Consider the following 18,284-nt stretch of genomic DNA (forward strand, 5'->3'; position numbering starts at 1 on the left):
ATAAAAATATTTTCCCTGTCAATACAATATAATTAAATTTTATAAAATTTGAGAACAAAAAATATTTTTTTATATTTTTCGTTAGTTACCGAATGGTAAGTACATTAGATGGTGTATTGTATATTTCATTATATTTAAGTAAATAATTGTGACAAATTAAAAGTTTGTAAGAGCATTCTACAAATAAGTTCAAATTTAGGCGGGATTTACTACACACTTCTTCGTGTTGATTCTAGCTATGTCCAAGTCATTAGATTGTACCAAACAATTAACTTTCTTAGGTTTTGATATAAATAAAGTATAAATTTTATGTATTAACCTTTCATATGAACAAAGATTTTGGAGGATAGGCAAAGTACTAGTTACTCAATGATACTACTTTTACACTTAACCTTGAGAAGATTAGTGCCTTTACACTTGGTTCGCAATGCAAAAGCAATAAAACAGTTGCTCGATCTTCAAAAACTAAAAACAATCACAAGAAAATAACGTTCAAAGGCTCAATAAGAAATTAGTGCTAGAACGCATAAGAGAGAAGATTTAAAATGTCTTGTCATGACATTCTTAATTTTTTTTTGTCTTATGTTGTTATCGTTTCTTTCAATATGTACATTGAAAGTAAGCTATATATAAGCACTAGGCAACACTGAAAAGTTGTACTTCGATGAGGATATGATGCAAAAGCGTTTGTGGTTCTCACTCTCTCTCTCTGCATAGTAGCAACCTTATGTCAAGCGTCAAAGCCATTAGACAATAGCTAGTTGAGGTCTCTCAACAAATCAAAGCTTTGTAGTCTATAAAAGCTTTAAGATGTTTGTGTTAAGATTGTCAAAAAATAAGAAAATATTATGAGACAAAACGAACAAGTGATATAACGATGTTAGTCTACTAGATAAAGGAAACTTAAACAAATTGAGTAAATCTTAGTTTTGTCAAGTTAACTAGTTTCATTGTATTTAAGTTTATTGTGTAAACACTCATTGAGTGATTAGAATATAATTTCTATCAAACATATATTGTTTGTGAAAGCGAAAAGTAACTTGGTGATAAAGAATACTTATGTCTTAATCTCATAGAAAGATTAAGTGTAATGTCAAAAGTGGCCTAAAAAGTACTTGGTGTAACCAGAAGTGACATAGAAAACACTTGATTGGAATCAAAGATTTGATTAGTGAAACCCTTCAAGGTTTAAAGGAGAACTAAACGTAGCACAAAAGTTAAAATGAACCGGTATAAAATCTTTATATTTTCACTACTGTTTTGGTATAACTATTTCTTTTCTTTAAGTCACTTATATCCTATTATATCCAAGTTTTGCGAATTGATTTTTTAAGCACAAAGTTATTTCAAATTACTTGGACGAAACCATTCGTCCATTGATATTTATTTTGAGAAATTTTTTTTATAATTTTTGAAATACTAAGTTTTATTCATTCCACTATTTAACCCATTTTTAGTGTGTTTCAGATACTTCACTTTGAAAAGAAGTTAACATTTTTTATGCTTTGCTTTAACCAATAAATTTGACATGGTTAAAGTGTATGTTTGAATTTTAGTGGAAAGATTTCAAAAATATTTATACTTTTAAATAACAATTTTTTCTTCTTCATTTTGTATATTGAAATTTGTAAAAATGTTTTTTCAATTTTTAATCTAAACATAGCTAAAGTTGGCTACATATAGCCTGTTTCAAAACTTTAGTTTCAAAACTTTGATTGATTCTTTTTTCAGATAATAAACTAGTAAATACTTAATTTAATCTTTTGAAGTGACAAGCACTCCTGCAACATTATCTGAAATTAAAAAAATATTACATAAATTCTTAAGATATTAAATAAAATTCTAATTTTAATTATTTGTTATGATTTTAATTTTTAAATATATGTCAATATTATTATTTTCATCACACAAATTTAAATTTTAGACTTATACAATTATCAATTTACATTTTCAAATACTTTTTTAATTTCATTCTATTGATAAATAAATACAACGATACTTTGTACATTTATAATAAGTTATTTGTCTAAAAATGATATTAAGCTCAATTTTTTTAAACAAAATTTTAAATTCTAATCTTATTGATGAAAAATATGATGAATGAGAAGAAAAACTTCACTAATCAAAATTTTTCAATAAAAATGAATCTTTAATTTTATTAATAAATACTCCACACTTATGTGGCAGGAAAAAAAAATACTGATACAATCATATACAGTCAGATAACAAATCAATCAATTACCCATGAACAAGAAAGGGAAGGACTGCAGCCTTAAACTGCCCCACCTCCACGTGTCTTACTGACTTATTTATTGCCTGACTTGCATGCATACGCACGAAACGAAAGAAGAAGAACTACAGTCAAAGTTCGTCTGCTCCGTCACTCATAATAATAATAGTAGTAAAGATGTGCTTGCATGAGACAAAACATGCAAGTATGAAAATTATTACTTCATTTTTTATTATTTGGTTAGAGAAGATAATAAACAATGTAACAAAATAAATAAAAGAAAAAATAATAATCAAATGTACGGATATGATCGTGGTGCGTGCTCGTTTTTGTTATTTTACCTGTTCTGGCCAACGCCGATATATATGGTATCCCTTCGTATTTAGGGTTCTCTACTACTTGTCCATTACAGTCATTTCAACTTAATTATCAACGTTAAGTATGACATGACTTTCGTACTACATGGATATCAGATAACTGACTCAATTATTTAAATAAGTATTTTTATACTATTATTATAAATTAAATATTATTATTTTAAAATAAAACACAAATCAAAATGTAAATTTTGAAATAATTGATATTAATTTTAGGACATTTTTGAAAGCATAATATATTTGAATTTTAAAAATTAATTTATGAAACAGCCATAAAATTAAGGCAGTAAACTTAAAATGATTTTACTTGTCACCTATGGGCATTTAGATATGAGCAATGCAAAAATAAGAATGGTCAAGATTGCTGGGACTGAGAATCTACCAAAGATATATCCGAAGGTACGTAAATGCTTCTGTAACAAGTTCAAATCATGCTCTTGGAGTGGTAGTAGATGTAAGAGGTTATTCACAAAAAAAAAACGTAGATGTAAGAGGTTAAGTTTAATGCGGTTCTTGTGTAATGAGATTGATTATTGTTATTGCCAATTGGATAACAATAGCTGTAGTAATTTGTAGGGGTGAGAATAGGTCAAGCTGATCTATACGGGCCTATATAAAACCTGACCTGAACTCACCTATTTGATAAAAAAAAGTTAGATTCGAATTTTTTTAAAAGCCTATTAAATTAAATAGATCAGACTTGGACTTATTAAAAAACCTTATAAACCTGACAAATCGACATATATATATATATATATATATATATACTTATATTATTTTTTTAAGTACCAATATATATGTGTCATTGCATTGAAGTAAGACTTTAATTAAGACTTTTTTGGGTACCAATATATATGTGAGTCATGTGCTGAATTTCATTCTTTTTACTAGTTTAAGATATTCAGTTCATTCCCTTTATATTTCTTATTATTTTTATTAGCTTATTTTTCTATTTCTTTTAATGTTTTCTTTTCCTATTAAGTTTTTTTCTCTGTTGAAGTAAAACAGAGAACACAAACTAACAAAAATTACAAAATAAACAAAAATCGTATCTTTTTCACTTTAAGCTTTAATAGAGGTAAAACTTTAAAACCTTGTCATTTTTTCTTTCATCTTCTTATTCCTTTAACAAGTTTATTTTGATTTAGACATGTTCACGTTGGTTTTTTGTTACTTGGTGATATATGATTTCACTTTTGGATTATTTTATATCACCTATTGATTTCAGTTTATATTATTAATATATTTGTAGGGCTACCAACTCAATTAACTGTTAGATTAACAATTAAGCCAAATTATATATTAAGGTCTTGTTTAGTCTATTATAGAAGGTGTGTTATTTTATTTTTATAAAAATAACTATAAAAGAAATATTAAAGGTTTAATGTGAAGAAGACTTTTAAAAAGACTATCAGGTCAGACTAGACTTTTAAAAAGGTCAGGCCAAGATAAAATAAAAATATTTGATAAGCTATAAGTTAGGCTCAAGCCTAAAAAATTCATTGTAAGCTAGACTCAGGTCTTTTAAAGTCTAGTCTGACCTTTCCTATTTTCATAGTCCCTAATTAATCATATTGAAAACAATTAGATGTTGTTGATCCAAACTTAAAAATGCTATGACCAATATTGATAATAATTACAGTTGTTGGTAATAATCCAAAATGAAAAATTATATGTAATTGCTGACAGTATAATTGAAATTAAGAGGTCAAATTGATTACAATTTCTTAGAATAACCACCTAAAATTAATTTCAAGTTGATTAAAATTCATAATTGTTTCCAACCATTAAAGAAAACCGTCATGGCTGCTATTACAGCAGGAGGCAATCCAAAACAATGATACTATTCCGTAAAAAAAAATGTACAAATTGCACAAAACAGAATGTGTAAGGCTGATTTTTTTTAAAACAAAATTTAATTATTAAATACACACACAGACAATGTGATTTGACGGAAATCTCCCATCGATCATATTTTTTTATTAAAAGAGTTTAGTAACATTTACCATTTCCCCATCCAAAACATTTTTAAAATCACAAAAGCATTTTTTTTAGAGTTGCAATTTTTTTTATTTAAGTTGAAAACATTAAAAAAATGCTTAATATACATATATAAAAATTGGTCTACAATAACAAAGTCAAGTTCGGAAAGCATTAAGCACAGTGAATTGAACGAAATGAAAACTAAAACCAATATTAATTGTGTAAATTACAATAAATTAAACATGTTTATTTATCCAATAGTTAAATAATATAAAAATAAATAAAATAAATCACAATGTTAAAATATACAAAAAAATTAAGTATTGTATATTTATACAACATAATAAAATAAATAAAACACTGTATAATATAAAATCAAAATAAGTAAATAAGAAATAAAATAAATAAGTAATTAATAAAAAAATTACCATTGTTAAACCACTAATAATCAAAGAATAATCACCACTTATAACGAGAAAAAATTAAATAAAAATTAAAGAACAATGTATAATATTTACAAGTTTAGCTTGTGTTAGATAAACAATTTACAATGAGAGTTAATTTGTTGTGTCCAAGGTAAAATTGTTGATTTTGATCGAACTCTAGACTATTTTGATTGAAATATGTTCCTGATTTAAGTTTGAGATAATCAACAATTTCTTGGTTCTTTAGGCACGTTGTTATAGCATGGAGTATAACTTTAATTTAACAACTAATTAAAAAAATATATTAATTAATTTGATGTATGTTAAAAAAAATGGAAAGGCATCTGGTTATGTAAAAAGTAGAGTTTATGAATAGATTATAAATTCAATAATTCAGTAATTAACATGAATAAGATAAATTAGATACTCTCTCTAGTTCTAATTATAAGGTCCAATATAATTAACTAGTATTAATTCTCAAAGATTAAAAAAAATATTAATTTAGTTGAGAGCATTAAATTTATCCTAAATGGTTTTTTTAAAAGCTATACCTCTATAAACAAAACTTAAAAAATTTAATGGAATATGTTTTCCTTGCAAGAGAAAGAGATAGGAAATGGAAAACAATACATTTTCCCAAAGTCTTTCCATATCAAGAGGCAAAATTAGACTATCTATTATTTAAAGATTAAAACTAATGTACTCCAAATAATTACTGAACTAAGATAAATGACTTTAGTTAAGAACATTTTTGTATAAAAAAATTAATATGAAAAACATTTTAGATTTAACCTTATAATAAGAATCAAATTATACTTATCATTTGAATCTTATAACAAAGACAATAAGGATTAAATAAGATCAAATCAATAATGTACCCTAACACATGCAGCCGATAGGTTGTTCTCTCTCTCTATTGACTCTAGACAATTGTCTATCATCCATTTATTCTGTTTACATACAAGTTGTCCTTCGTATTCAGTTGTTGTCGCAAATGATTCACGACACTGAAATTTATATTACAGCATGCAGAGATTTTTGGAGATCTCATTTTTCCAAACACTTCATAATACTCATATCTTTTTCTATAACATTATATCACTTATTATATATATTATTTTTTATTTTTTATTTTTCTCTCACTAGCTAAATACCAAAAATCATTTTGGATGTTCAAAAATCATTTTTGTTCTACAGCCACAGAGAAATAGATAGATTCAAAATTTAGTCTTGGCTGTCCAATAGAATGAAAGGCTTCTCATTTTCGTTTCATGAATGGTCAACAAAACCCCAGCATAGGATTGAAGAGTATGTAGATATATGAAGAATTTCTTGATGAAGTATTCATGTACGTGAAGGCAATACGGTTAGTATAAATTGAGACTGCAGTGGATGGCAAAATAGAAGACATTGCTGTTCTAGTATTACATAAGATAATGCTTGCGCAAGGTTGGCACTAGGCTTGGTATGCACTGATGTATGGTCCTTCTTGTTGTTAATTATGTATAATGGGCACCCCTTTATTCAAGATCAAATAATATTTTATCTAGCTAACAAAAAAAAGGAGAGAAATTAAGATATAAATTAAAGATTTTTTTTTAAATATAATATATGATATGATAAAAAAATGAAAAGTATCACTTAGATATATACACAGAATAAGTATTAATGTATCATTAGTAGTAGAATTATTATCAACATGTCATGACTTTTGGATTTAAATATAAATTTTGGATGTAAAATTTGGGATTGGGAAGGTAAAGATTATCGGCTCTTTTGTTTCTTAATTTTGAAAACTATTTAATGTTTAGTTTTTTTTAAGAATTATTTTTAAAAATCACATAAAGAAACGACATTCTAAGTTTTCTTCCCAAAAAAATTGTTCAACATTTGACTAATTAGAACCATGCAAATGTTAAGTAGCATAACAGCTAGCCCCACAAGTAAACAAACCATGCAAAGCAACAAAGAAGAAACAGCAGCAGATGAGTGTTTGCGACGGTTTGATGCGACTGTTTTGGCGGTTGTTAGTTCGAATAAGACAAAGATGGCTTAGTTGTTGACTGATAGCAAAATGGGTACCCATTTCGTAAGTGCTGGTCCCTGTTGAGTTGGTAGTGGTCATGTGAGCTTAATTGGTTGATTTAGGAATTGAAGGGATTCATGTCATGTGGGTTAGGGTTTTCTTGTTTCTTAGCTGAGATATAGATTATTATTTTTTTATTTATAAATGTTAGTTATTAATTTTTATTAGTGATGAGATTTGAATCCATGATCTATTTCTTATATTTTTTTATCATCAAGTCAATCTTATATTTATAAATTAATTAATTCATGATATGGTTGTGGTGTGATGTTGTTACGATGATGGCCATGCATGAAGGCTTAAAAAAAACATGATGGCCATGGATTGAAGGCTGTGGACTTGAGCTGCTATTGCTGTGGTTTTCAATGTTGTCACTAATGCTTTATTTGTATTAATGAAATAAATAAAATAAAAGTGGAAAATTATATTGCTTGAATGGTTAGAAATAAGTAAGAAAGAATTGGAGAGAAATTTAGACGAGTGAAAAAGAATAAAAATAAATAGATAACGTAAAATGTTATTTTATACACTGATCATTTTTTTAATTTATTATTTTTCTTAACATAAAATTATTGAATGTTTGTTTAAAATTTTATAAAAATGAAAGTAAAAAAATCAGTTCCCTCTTATTTTATTCCAATTTGATGCATGGAAGTATTACGAAAATAACTTCTCTCTTTCATATTTATGCTCTAAAACAAACGGTAAAATTTTCATATTTTTTCCTCTTCTTTCTTATTTCCTTTTACTCTATTTCTACCTAAACAAATAAGGAGCAAGTCTCCAATGTCTTATCATTGTGTTACACCTTTGCTATGACAGCTTTTAGCATATATTATGGTCTGATCCATATAGAGAGAGAGTATGAGCTCTTGTAGTTTAATTTCTTCTAAACTTATTCTATTTCACCCGACATTTTCAAGTACCCTTTGATAGATTTTTCTTTCAGACCATTTTCCATAGTGACAAACAAGAGAGGACATTCGTACAAATAAACTCCATTGTCTTTACATAAATGTGAAAAATAAGCAAATGACCAAAGACACAACATAACATAGGGAACAACAAGGGTTAGCACTTAGCACACACAAATACAAAATGACTACAAGAGATATTAGACATAGTGAGAAACCTTAATAAGGAGTAGTATAAATAATTTCAACATATGCCTAAATTAGGAAGTTTCTAGATCAATTAATTAAAGACGCAAGTGTTCATAAGGTTTGCACACTCACGCACAACTACTAAATACACCAAAATGAAAAGATTTATTTATCTGACAAGTTATATGCCTTGAAGGAATTCCAGTTGTCATGAATGCAGCTGCAAAAAATGTTTGGTTTTGGTAATGGACATCTTCTACTGTCTGCGTGTGGGTTTAAAGGTTTCCTTGTAAGTTCTTAGCTTGGAAAGATTTCTGGCCAGGCAAAGTGCTAGCTAGATCTTGCAAATGAGTGATGCATAGTTCAAAGGTTGCTTCATGGGTGGGTTAAAGGTGATGAAAAACTTGGGAGGAAAATAGGTTGACCATATGAAGTACCAAGATAACAAACATTCAGCTAGTTTGCCATATATAAAAAAATTAAATGTGTCACTTAAGATGGTAGGAACGTTATGTTATGATGGTTGTGATTATCAGATTTTTGTTTTCTTGTATATAGGTTTTGGTACCCTTATTATATCCGTTCTTATATATATATATATATAATCTTCTACTGATCTTAAGTAACTTCAGTTAATGTAAGGATTAAAATAATTGATGTCCTCGTTTTTTAGGAATTTTTATTCATTTTTCGTCTTCTACACCAAAATGATCGACTAATAATTCAAGGAAGAAAATTACCTTTTGCTCATATATAACAAGTTTTAAACTGTTTATAGTCAAATAAAAATCAAAATTATAATTTCAAGCATTTTTATTTGTTTGTTTATTTTTAAAAGGAAATTTTTTTATTTGCTTGTGATGTACTATTTGCTTACATGAAATTCCTTCTTGTAACTATTTCATCTATTGCCCATGAAATCTAAACTATTCATTAACACTCTTTTAATTAAGATGAATAGCTAATTAGGGTATTGCTTCTCATCTTTAATATATTCGTTGTAAATGTGTTATACTACATAATTACTCATTACCCATCATATTAAAATAAATTAAGATATCAAGTTAAATTTATTATAGAACCAAAAATATTTCCCCAATAAATTGGCGTACGTCAGTAACCCTTTTCTTTAAGGGGGGTGATTTTTTTTTGGACAAAATGATGTTAAAAATATCTTTCTATGAAATTAAAAAAGTGGCGGGTTTGCCTGAAAAATGTTTTCTGCAGCTTTTGCATCCTTAATTATTTGGTTCGAAATATGTCATTGCTACGAAGTTCAGTATATTTGCTGCCTTTGTCAACTGTTCCTCTTTCAATTTTAATTTTTATGAAAAGATAAACGCGAGTTGTGGAGAATTCATAGCATTTTTGTGTATCAGAGTTTGATGGGGTCCTTTCTTAATTTGCCCCCTGTATCAGTTGTCCAAATTTTATAATGCATTTGATGGGTTTTGGTGTTTTTCAGTTTCTGTAATTAATTAGTGGAAGAAGACCTTTGTGTTTTGAGGGCTTGCCATGGGGTCCTTTCTTGCACAATTCCAAATACGTCTGGTACGTATACACTCTATGCATTATTACTCTTTTCTAGAAAAAGGGAAAATAGTATAACTTTTACATAACTAGTCATTTAAAATTTAATTATTTACTAGGTAAAATTTCCATTAAAATCTGATTAAACAAACTATAACTTAAAATAAAAAAAATTAGTTAAATAGAACTTGAAGATACGAGTGGTGATTTTATTTTATGTAGAACTTAAATTAAAAACAGTAGCAATGATAAATATTTTAGTTTAAGAGAAAGGATATTACAATTTATTTAACACAATGCTATTAGATAAAGATGTTGGATAATAAACTTGCTCTTATAAAATGATAGATAGAAGACTTACAACTACAAGGGATGAAACAAATTCAAAAACAAACTTAAATAATGCTTAGAGTCTGTTTAGATAAGTTTTTCAAGAAGAATATATTTTTCGAAAAAAATAACTTATACAGTAATTAATTTATAAACAATTTTTCATATTAATTTTCTAAAATATGATATTACAAGAAGGAGATTACGAAAATTCCCAAGTATTCACAAAAGCTTTCTCAATTTGAAAACTAATCAGTAGTGACATTTTACCTAGCACACTTAATATTGTTTTGCATGAACTTGTAAGTCTTGGAATTAAAGATTTTGCCTTTGACTTCTTACGTGCATGCACTTGTAAGTATTGGTTTCATAAAAAAATATATAAAAAAAACCTGTAAGTCTTGGTATTGCATAATTTGTCATGAACCTTAGAATTGTAAAGCTTGCCATCTACATGTGTTGGATGCATAGCATGGTTTAAAATCTGGAAATTCTTTTGATTATTATAAACTTTAATTTTCGAATATTGATGATCATGACATGTGCTAAAGCTCTTCACGTGGTCTGATTTTAGTGTCCCATTTTTTTTAGTTTTTGAAAAGCCACATTTGGATTTTGATTATTAGTTAAATATATCATAGCAAACATCTTCATTGTTTTGCAAACAATGATTGGAGAAGAAACTATATCTTCAATTTTCAAAGACAATGTTGAACTCGCCGCTGTTAATATTTATTGTCGCTCTAGCTTCCTCCAAAGTGGCAGAAGCTAACACCGCCGTTATTTTTTGTTTTAATGTTAGGAACAAAGCTTTTTTACTAACTTTTGTAATTTTGCTCCAGATCGTAGTCAAGATATTTTTATCCATTCATCATTTTTTTTCTTCCTTTTTTTATCATATAGTCATCAAACTTTACCCACCTTAATGAAATTTCGCTTGTTAATTTTAAAAAATTTATTTGAATATTTAGAGACCAATTTACAATCAACAATTGAAATGTAATTAAAAGACTGAAATTTCATTAACTAATAACCCTTATAAATTTTATTTAAACAAATGTAAAAAATTCTGAAACATGATTTCTTACTTTTTACCGACATCTTACATACTGAATGACTCCACATGCTATCCTACAAAGAAAATGATTATGGAACCATGAGAATGTAACCCAAGTATAAGCAGTGGTTTTTATTTTTATAATTTTTATCATACATATAAACTTTTATAACAACAAAAGGAATAAGAAATTAATAATCTTCTCTGTAAATAGTATTTTATGTATATAAATATTGAACCACCCTAAAGATTTAAAATAGTCTAACTCCGCCAGAGTTGCATCCACTAGGTGGTTGTTTTGTTGGTGTTTTTTTGCTTGTTGTCATTCAGGAAATCAAGCAACACAGTACTCTTGCACTTGGGGCATTTAGGATTTGGATCATCCTTTGAAAACAAAACGTACATGAGGCATCGCAGACAACCTACGAGAACCATGGATCTAATCTCTTCATCATTAGTCTCGGAAGATACGCATGAGTCAGGATCCGATGATGAATACAAACATAATGATGATTCTGAAGTCGATAACTCGGATGAGTTTGCAGTTCGTGGGGGGGACAACATCAGATCAAATTCCAACCTAGGACTCCTTGCTCTTTCATTACTCATACCTCTCCCTGCTTGTTGGAATCCTGATCCCCATGACAAAAATGAGATGATGTTAACAACACAATATGTATAAAAGTTTAATTTACGCTTGATAACATGAATCAAGTACAAGTTCCAGATTCACTTACAATAACATAATAAAAATAAATTGGGGGTATATATGAGTCAGAAATCCGAATTAATACCTTGTATATAGTAATTGAAAAGAAACACAGAACAAGAGTCAGAAGAAATTAAACAGATAGCTAGATTTATTTATTGGGTTTGAGACTTGTTGGAATGGTTGCAATTGGATGACTTATTTAGTATAACAGCCAATAGCAACAAAGGGTTATTTTGGTTTTGTTATGTGAAGTGGAAAAGGATGCTTATATATATATATATATATATATATATATATTGAGGATTTGATGAGCTAGCAAGGCAAGGAAGTAGCGAGGAAAAGTATTAATCCAGTCATACATGGAGGATGTGTTTGATTGACTTTTAAAGGTCAAATTTAATTATTGTGGTTAGTGAAGGAACCAACCATATATAAGACAGAAAATTATACCAACGAAGCTTGCAGGAATATATAGCTCCCATCATATGTGAATGCGATCGATGGAATTCGGCTGTGGTAGATACCATCTAATTAATTCGTAAGCTGCAGTGTTTGTTTATCAAGTTTGACACTATTTCTTTTCTTTGTTCTAATTGAATACGGGGAGAAGAAAAAAAAGGCTTGCCTTACACGCGTGTTTGTTTTATTAAATTGAGAATAGACTAAAAAGTCTGCGATCCGTATTTATTCATTTCATTGAATTATGCAGAAATATTGATTGGCTTGGGCATATTGAACCACAAATGCAACTCATTTCAATCACTATACATGATATTTTCGTTTCGTGAAACCAATCAGATCCATAAATTGTCAGATTTGACTATTCTATATAGTTGAACAATCTACAAATTGTCATCACATCAAATATTAATGATAAAATAATCATAGTCTTCTCTCCGTATTTTTTTATATTATTTTTGCAACAAAGATTACATAGCTTCAACATGAAAAATTCTATTCGAGTAAATAAGATAATTACATATAATAAAATTTTGTTTTCAAGTATTTAATACAATAATAACTTGAACTTAAGTTCATTGGTTAGGCTAGAACACTCTATCAATTAATTCATATTTTGGTAGTTTCTTTGTTTATTCTATGAATATGTAAGTATTATTGTATATAATACTTTTGGTTCTACTAAATATACAAAAATTTGCTCGTCTAATTGTGCAAAAGTTTGACTTTAGTTACATGTACTATTAGGCCACGTGGAATGATGATGACACGTGAAAGATGAAGACATGTCAACCTATTAACTATACATCAGTAGTTAACCCAACTTTTGTTTCTCAAATTAAATGGGGATGATAAAGTTCAATTTAAAACTTGACAAAATATAAGGTACTAAACACATTTAACACTAATTTAAATTTGGTCCTTCATTTGGTTGAGTAGTTATAGACTTATAGTTACCATATACAAAACCTTCACCGTGTTTCGCGCTGTGATAGTGATCAGGGAGCTGTCAGGTGGTTACAAACGCTCAATATAAGTGGTCATGTCTCATTTGTATCAATATTGTATGTTCCTATTTCTTATTGAGCTTGAAATCTAATGCCTATTAGGTGGTTTGATGCCATGGCCATGGGTGGAAATTATTAATTTAGGGAGTTCTATCATCAATGTGATCACAATGATGACCACATTTTTTTTAGTCGGTCTATCTATTTTAGCATTGGAATACTCTTGAAAAACTATGCATTGTAATTAACAAAAGAAAAAAAAACAACACCACTTGGGCTGGTATTGGTATCTTTCTTAATTCTATAATATATTTTTACCTAAAAAAATCATATACAAAACCTTCAAGTCCTTCTTCATAATAAATTAGCGTTCCATTATTAATTATTTGATAGCAATGATAGGCTAGATGATTACCAGATAACATGGAACAATGTAGTAGCTAGCAGCAATAACAGGCCAAGAAGGGTCATTAGAAAACCCACATCATTAGAAAACCCACATACCTACAAGAGTATGTGTGAGTGGTTGTATAAGAGATCTCAGGTAGCTAGGCAGTTAGCTAGGCAGTTAATCCTGTTGCAACAAATTGTGAAACTTCAGTGAGAATTCCATTTTGTATAAATTCACAAATAACAAAGAACTGAAATAAGTTTGAACTTAGCTCAATTGTAGTGTCTCTTCTTTCTCTCTAATCTCAGTCCTCTATCAACTAGTCCGACCTACCTACCACCACCACCTCCTTCAATCGCCATAGTTACAACCACCACATCCACCATGCCTGAACACCACATGCACTCGCCAAGTTACTACTGATAAACTCAAAGAGGCTTTCAGTCGCCTCAACCTTGGCCAAACCAACATCAACAACAAAATTAAATCAATTCATACCTCACTCACTGCAAAATTTGATTCCCTCCTCGAGCGATTTGCCACCATAGTAGCACCTACACAGTCTCCGTCCTCATCCCCCAGTCCGCCACCTGCACCAGCTCACGACCACCACATGAGGCTCGACGTGCCACGCTTTGACTGCCACGACACCCTTGTATGGATATTCAAAATATCCCAATTTTTTGACTATCAGGGGATTCCTGACCACGAGCACCTCACGGTTGCGTCTTTCTACATGGACGGACCCGCGTTGTCTTGGTATCAGTGGATGGCTCGGAATGGATTTTTTCCTTCTTGGTCGGCAATGTTGCAGGCACTAGAATGGCAATTCGCTCTATCATATTATGACGATCCATAGGGAGCTCTGTTCAAGCTCCAGCAGACCGGCACAGTGGACGAATACCTAACAGAATTTGAGAGGCTCGCGAACAGGACTATAGGCCTTCCTCCTTCATGTTTGTTGAGTTGCTTTGTGTCAGGACTGATATCGGAGCTCCGCCGCAAAGTTTAGGCCCTCCACCCGTTATCCTTACCCCAGGCGACTGAGCTCGCACGGTTATAGGAAGACAAAATGTTGGATCGCCGCCATGATAACCGTTCCTCTTCACATCCACCAAACCCTAATTTTTCGAATAAACCACCAACACATTCCCCGGCAGTCCCTTCTAAGATTCCGCTCAAACGACTCACGACGGAGGAAATGGCGGTCCGCCGTGATCAAGGGTTGTGCTATCATTGCGATGAGAAGTGGTCACATGGCCACAGATGCAAGCCGCGCTTACACATTCTCATCGCGGACGAAGATCTAGAACCTTCGTCAGGTCCCTCGGCCCTCGATTCACACACTGGTTCTGCGATTGACACCCTTCTGACTCCACAAATCAGCTTGAATGCTATGGAGGGTACCCCCGCGTCGCAAATCTTCTGCCTCCTTGGGTCTTTGAGCCACCACCAAGTGGTCATTCTCGTGGATGGCGGCAGCACGCACAACTTCATTCAGTCGCGCATGGCCAAGTTCCTTACTTTGTCATCAACTCCAACGTCAGCTTTGCGAGTCATGGTGGGAAACGACCACACTCTCGACTGCGACACGTTGTCGTTTTAGGTTCCAATTTTCATTCAAGGCCATGAGTTTACGCTTGATCTGTACCATTTACCTCTTTGTGGTGCAGATATTGTTTTGGGTGTCCAATGGTTAAAGCTTTTGGGTCCAATCACTACAAACTACCAAACGTTGACCATGACTTTCGTTCATATGGGCCAACACATTTCCCTTAGCGCAGACGCTCCCTCCACCCCGTCCACGGCCTCAGCCCATCAAATAAAACGACTTGTTTCATATCACCAACACTCCGCTTCAATCTTCACCCCCTTCATCCCCTTAATTAATCACACCCATTCCACCTCTGATAAACACTGTTCTAGCCTATTATCCTAATATTTTTGCAGAACCAACTCAATTGCCTCCCCCACAAAACATTCAATACCATATTCATCTTCTTTCCCAAACCACTCCAGTCAACGTGCACCCCTATCGGTATCCACATTTCCAGAAAACAGAAAACAAGAAGCAGATTTCAGCTATGCTTGACACTAACCTCATACAACCTAGTCATAGCCCATTCTCATCACCCATTCTTTTCAAGTTAAATTTTTCAAGTCCACATTTTTGTACTTAACTGTGTAAGCAAATGAATATTTCTTCCATGGGGGTTGCTAAAGTTTCGGGGTGCAGAAAACATGTATGTATACATGAGCTCTGCTGATAAACTTATTAAGTGTCCCCTGTTCTGCTATTTCCATATTCATATCCATTTATAATAAATTACTGCAACCTGACATAAATACTGCTGTCAGTTTTTTTGGCAAAAATAAAATTTCTCTCTTTGTCAAACTAATATAAATGCTTCTAATTTTAGGTCCATACAACAGGGACTATAATATGCCACTTTTGAAAGTAAAAGTGTTGAATATGGCATAGCCGTGGTAAGAGAAGAAAGCAATCGACTTTTGTTATCACTTCCTGAAAACCAAATATATATCACTCTCATTTGGATATATATATCTCATAATTCTTGCCATCTAGAATTGGTAAGTTTAATTTGCAGGGAAAGCCATTGGATTCAACCATGACTATCATCACTTCACTTCACACTTTTATAATGCAGTATGCAGTACGTCATTCAGAGGGCTTAAGCGACATTCTCTAAGATGATTTCTAAAACTATTATCATAAAAATTGACATTCTAGTTCAAAAACCATCTTTAAATGTGTTTACTTTTTATGATGCTGAATTCAAACACATTTAAAAATCATCTTAAAAAATATTAAAAAACCAATTTTAAAAGACTTTTCTTAATAGTATTTGCATCATAAAATTTTTTTATACCAATTTTTAGAACACGAGAGAAATTCTATTGACTGAGTATTTTCTTTTTGTGAATGATAGAGGCAACAATATTAAAATATAGGACCTTTTGCAAAGTATTAAATCTTTATCACGAAGTCGATCCTAATAAGCTTTTACCGACTGTTCGCATATATGTTGTGTCACTACTTATAATTAATTGTTAAACGAATTATCTATAATATTGTTAATCTTTAATTTAACTTGAAAAATTAAACATATATATTATTCTTCTTAATATAAAATTATTTCTTACTATTTTTTATGTTCTAAAAAATTATTTAATTTTCAAAAAACTAAAACAAAAAATTAAATGCAAGAAACATTTTCCCATATTTTAGGGGAATTATTTTTTGTATGTGAGGCCCCAAAAAAACCCTATTCCTTCCTATTTTTTTATCCTCTCAAATAAACAGTAAAAATTAACATTCCCATTCTATCTGACGTCTTATGTCCATATTTGTACACTAAAAAAAAAGCTAAATAAATAATACTACAGTATAATTGGACACAGATAATTCGAACATGCCAAGGAGAGGCCATGGCATACACATTTATTTTCAATACAGTACTTCTGACATGATTGTCCTTTTCAATTTGGAGTAGATATTGATTTGCTTCCGTATTACAGTTTTAGACAGTTTTTTTACACTGAAAAATTAATGCGCCAACAATCTTAGTAATGTTAGTAGTTGAATAATTAATGCATTGATTATATTTTATTTTCCTTTGACGTTTTATGAATATGAATGCAACACAAAAATGTGAATTTTGTCTTTGAAGCTAAAATCATGTCATTTTAAGGTGACCTAATGATCAAACTGTAATTTCACAATTTACCATTTTATGATTTGTAATTTTGGCACGTTCCTTTTTACATTTATTTAATTTTATTTGTTTTGTCTATCATGATTTAGACAATTAATGGTTAATCTGAGAGGTCGAGCAGCCGTTGTACAGTTATATACAGCTAAAGTTCAATTAAGCTTTGTATTTGTCCGTGTCCTGTGTGTATATGTGTACACGCTTGGGATCACTTGAGATACTAATATAAATCAAAATTATTTGATTTGGATACTGGCCATGGCTGGCTTTATGTATCTATCATTTTTTTTTCCTGCTAAGATGAAAATGAATAATAGTATTGAATATTTTAAAATTAAATTATAGACGCAGCGAGTATTACGACAATAACAACACAAGATTGAAGAATAAATAAATAGGCTACTAGCCTTCATTATATTGCTGCACTTACGAATTTACAATCAACAAAAGTAAAACTAAATAAGGAAAAAAATAGAAAAAAAGAGAAGTGATGGTTGTCAGAATCACATACAATACCAGAAATTTTCTTTTATGTGTGTATGCGCTCATGTGACCGCGTGCGAGAGACAAAACTATCTTCTGAAACAATACCAAGACTAGGGTGGGAAAGTAAAACATCTTTCCCACCGTGTGTAAGTGATTGGAAAATAAATATTGAGCTTAGAATATGCATCTTTTAAAATTAAGGGTTAAGATAATTGGAGATTAATGTAGATTAGCGTGGACATGTTTATACAAAATTAAATTAATAAAAAAAATTAAAATGCATTGTCCTCCTTAGTTTTCATCTTCTCTAATGTTCTGCCCACATTGTTGGCATCACTCATGGTCAAGCGTGGCCAAACCCCAAACTGCACTCA

The 18,284-nt window shown here is 30.4% G+C and overlaps 1 long non-coding RNA gene across 1 annotated transcript; it reads right to left on the reverse strand.

Annotated features, from left to right (window-relative positions):
• Positions 1 to 11,086: 11,086 nt before the first annotated feature.
• LOC114375485 lies at positions 11,087 to 12,085 on the reverse strand. Its single transcript, XR_003658769.1, has 2 exons — positions 11,916 to 12,085; positions 11,087 to 11,753 (listed from the first exon to the last, which is right to left on the reverse strand). It is a non-coding gene; the product is annotated as an uncharacterized LOC114375485 (long non-coding RNA).
• Between the last annotated feature and the right edge of the window lie 6,199 nt (positions 12,086 to 18,284).

This window comes from Glycine soja, chromosome 11, assembly GCF_004193775.1.
Source record: "Glycine soja cultivar W05 chromosome 11, ASM419377v2, whole genome shotgun sequence".
Lineage (NCBI taxonomy): Eukaryota > Viridiplantae > Streptophyta > Magnoliopsida > Fabales > Fabaceae > Glycine > Glycine soja.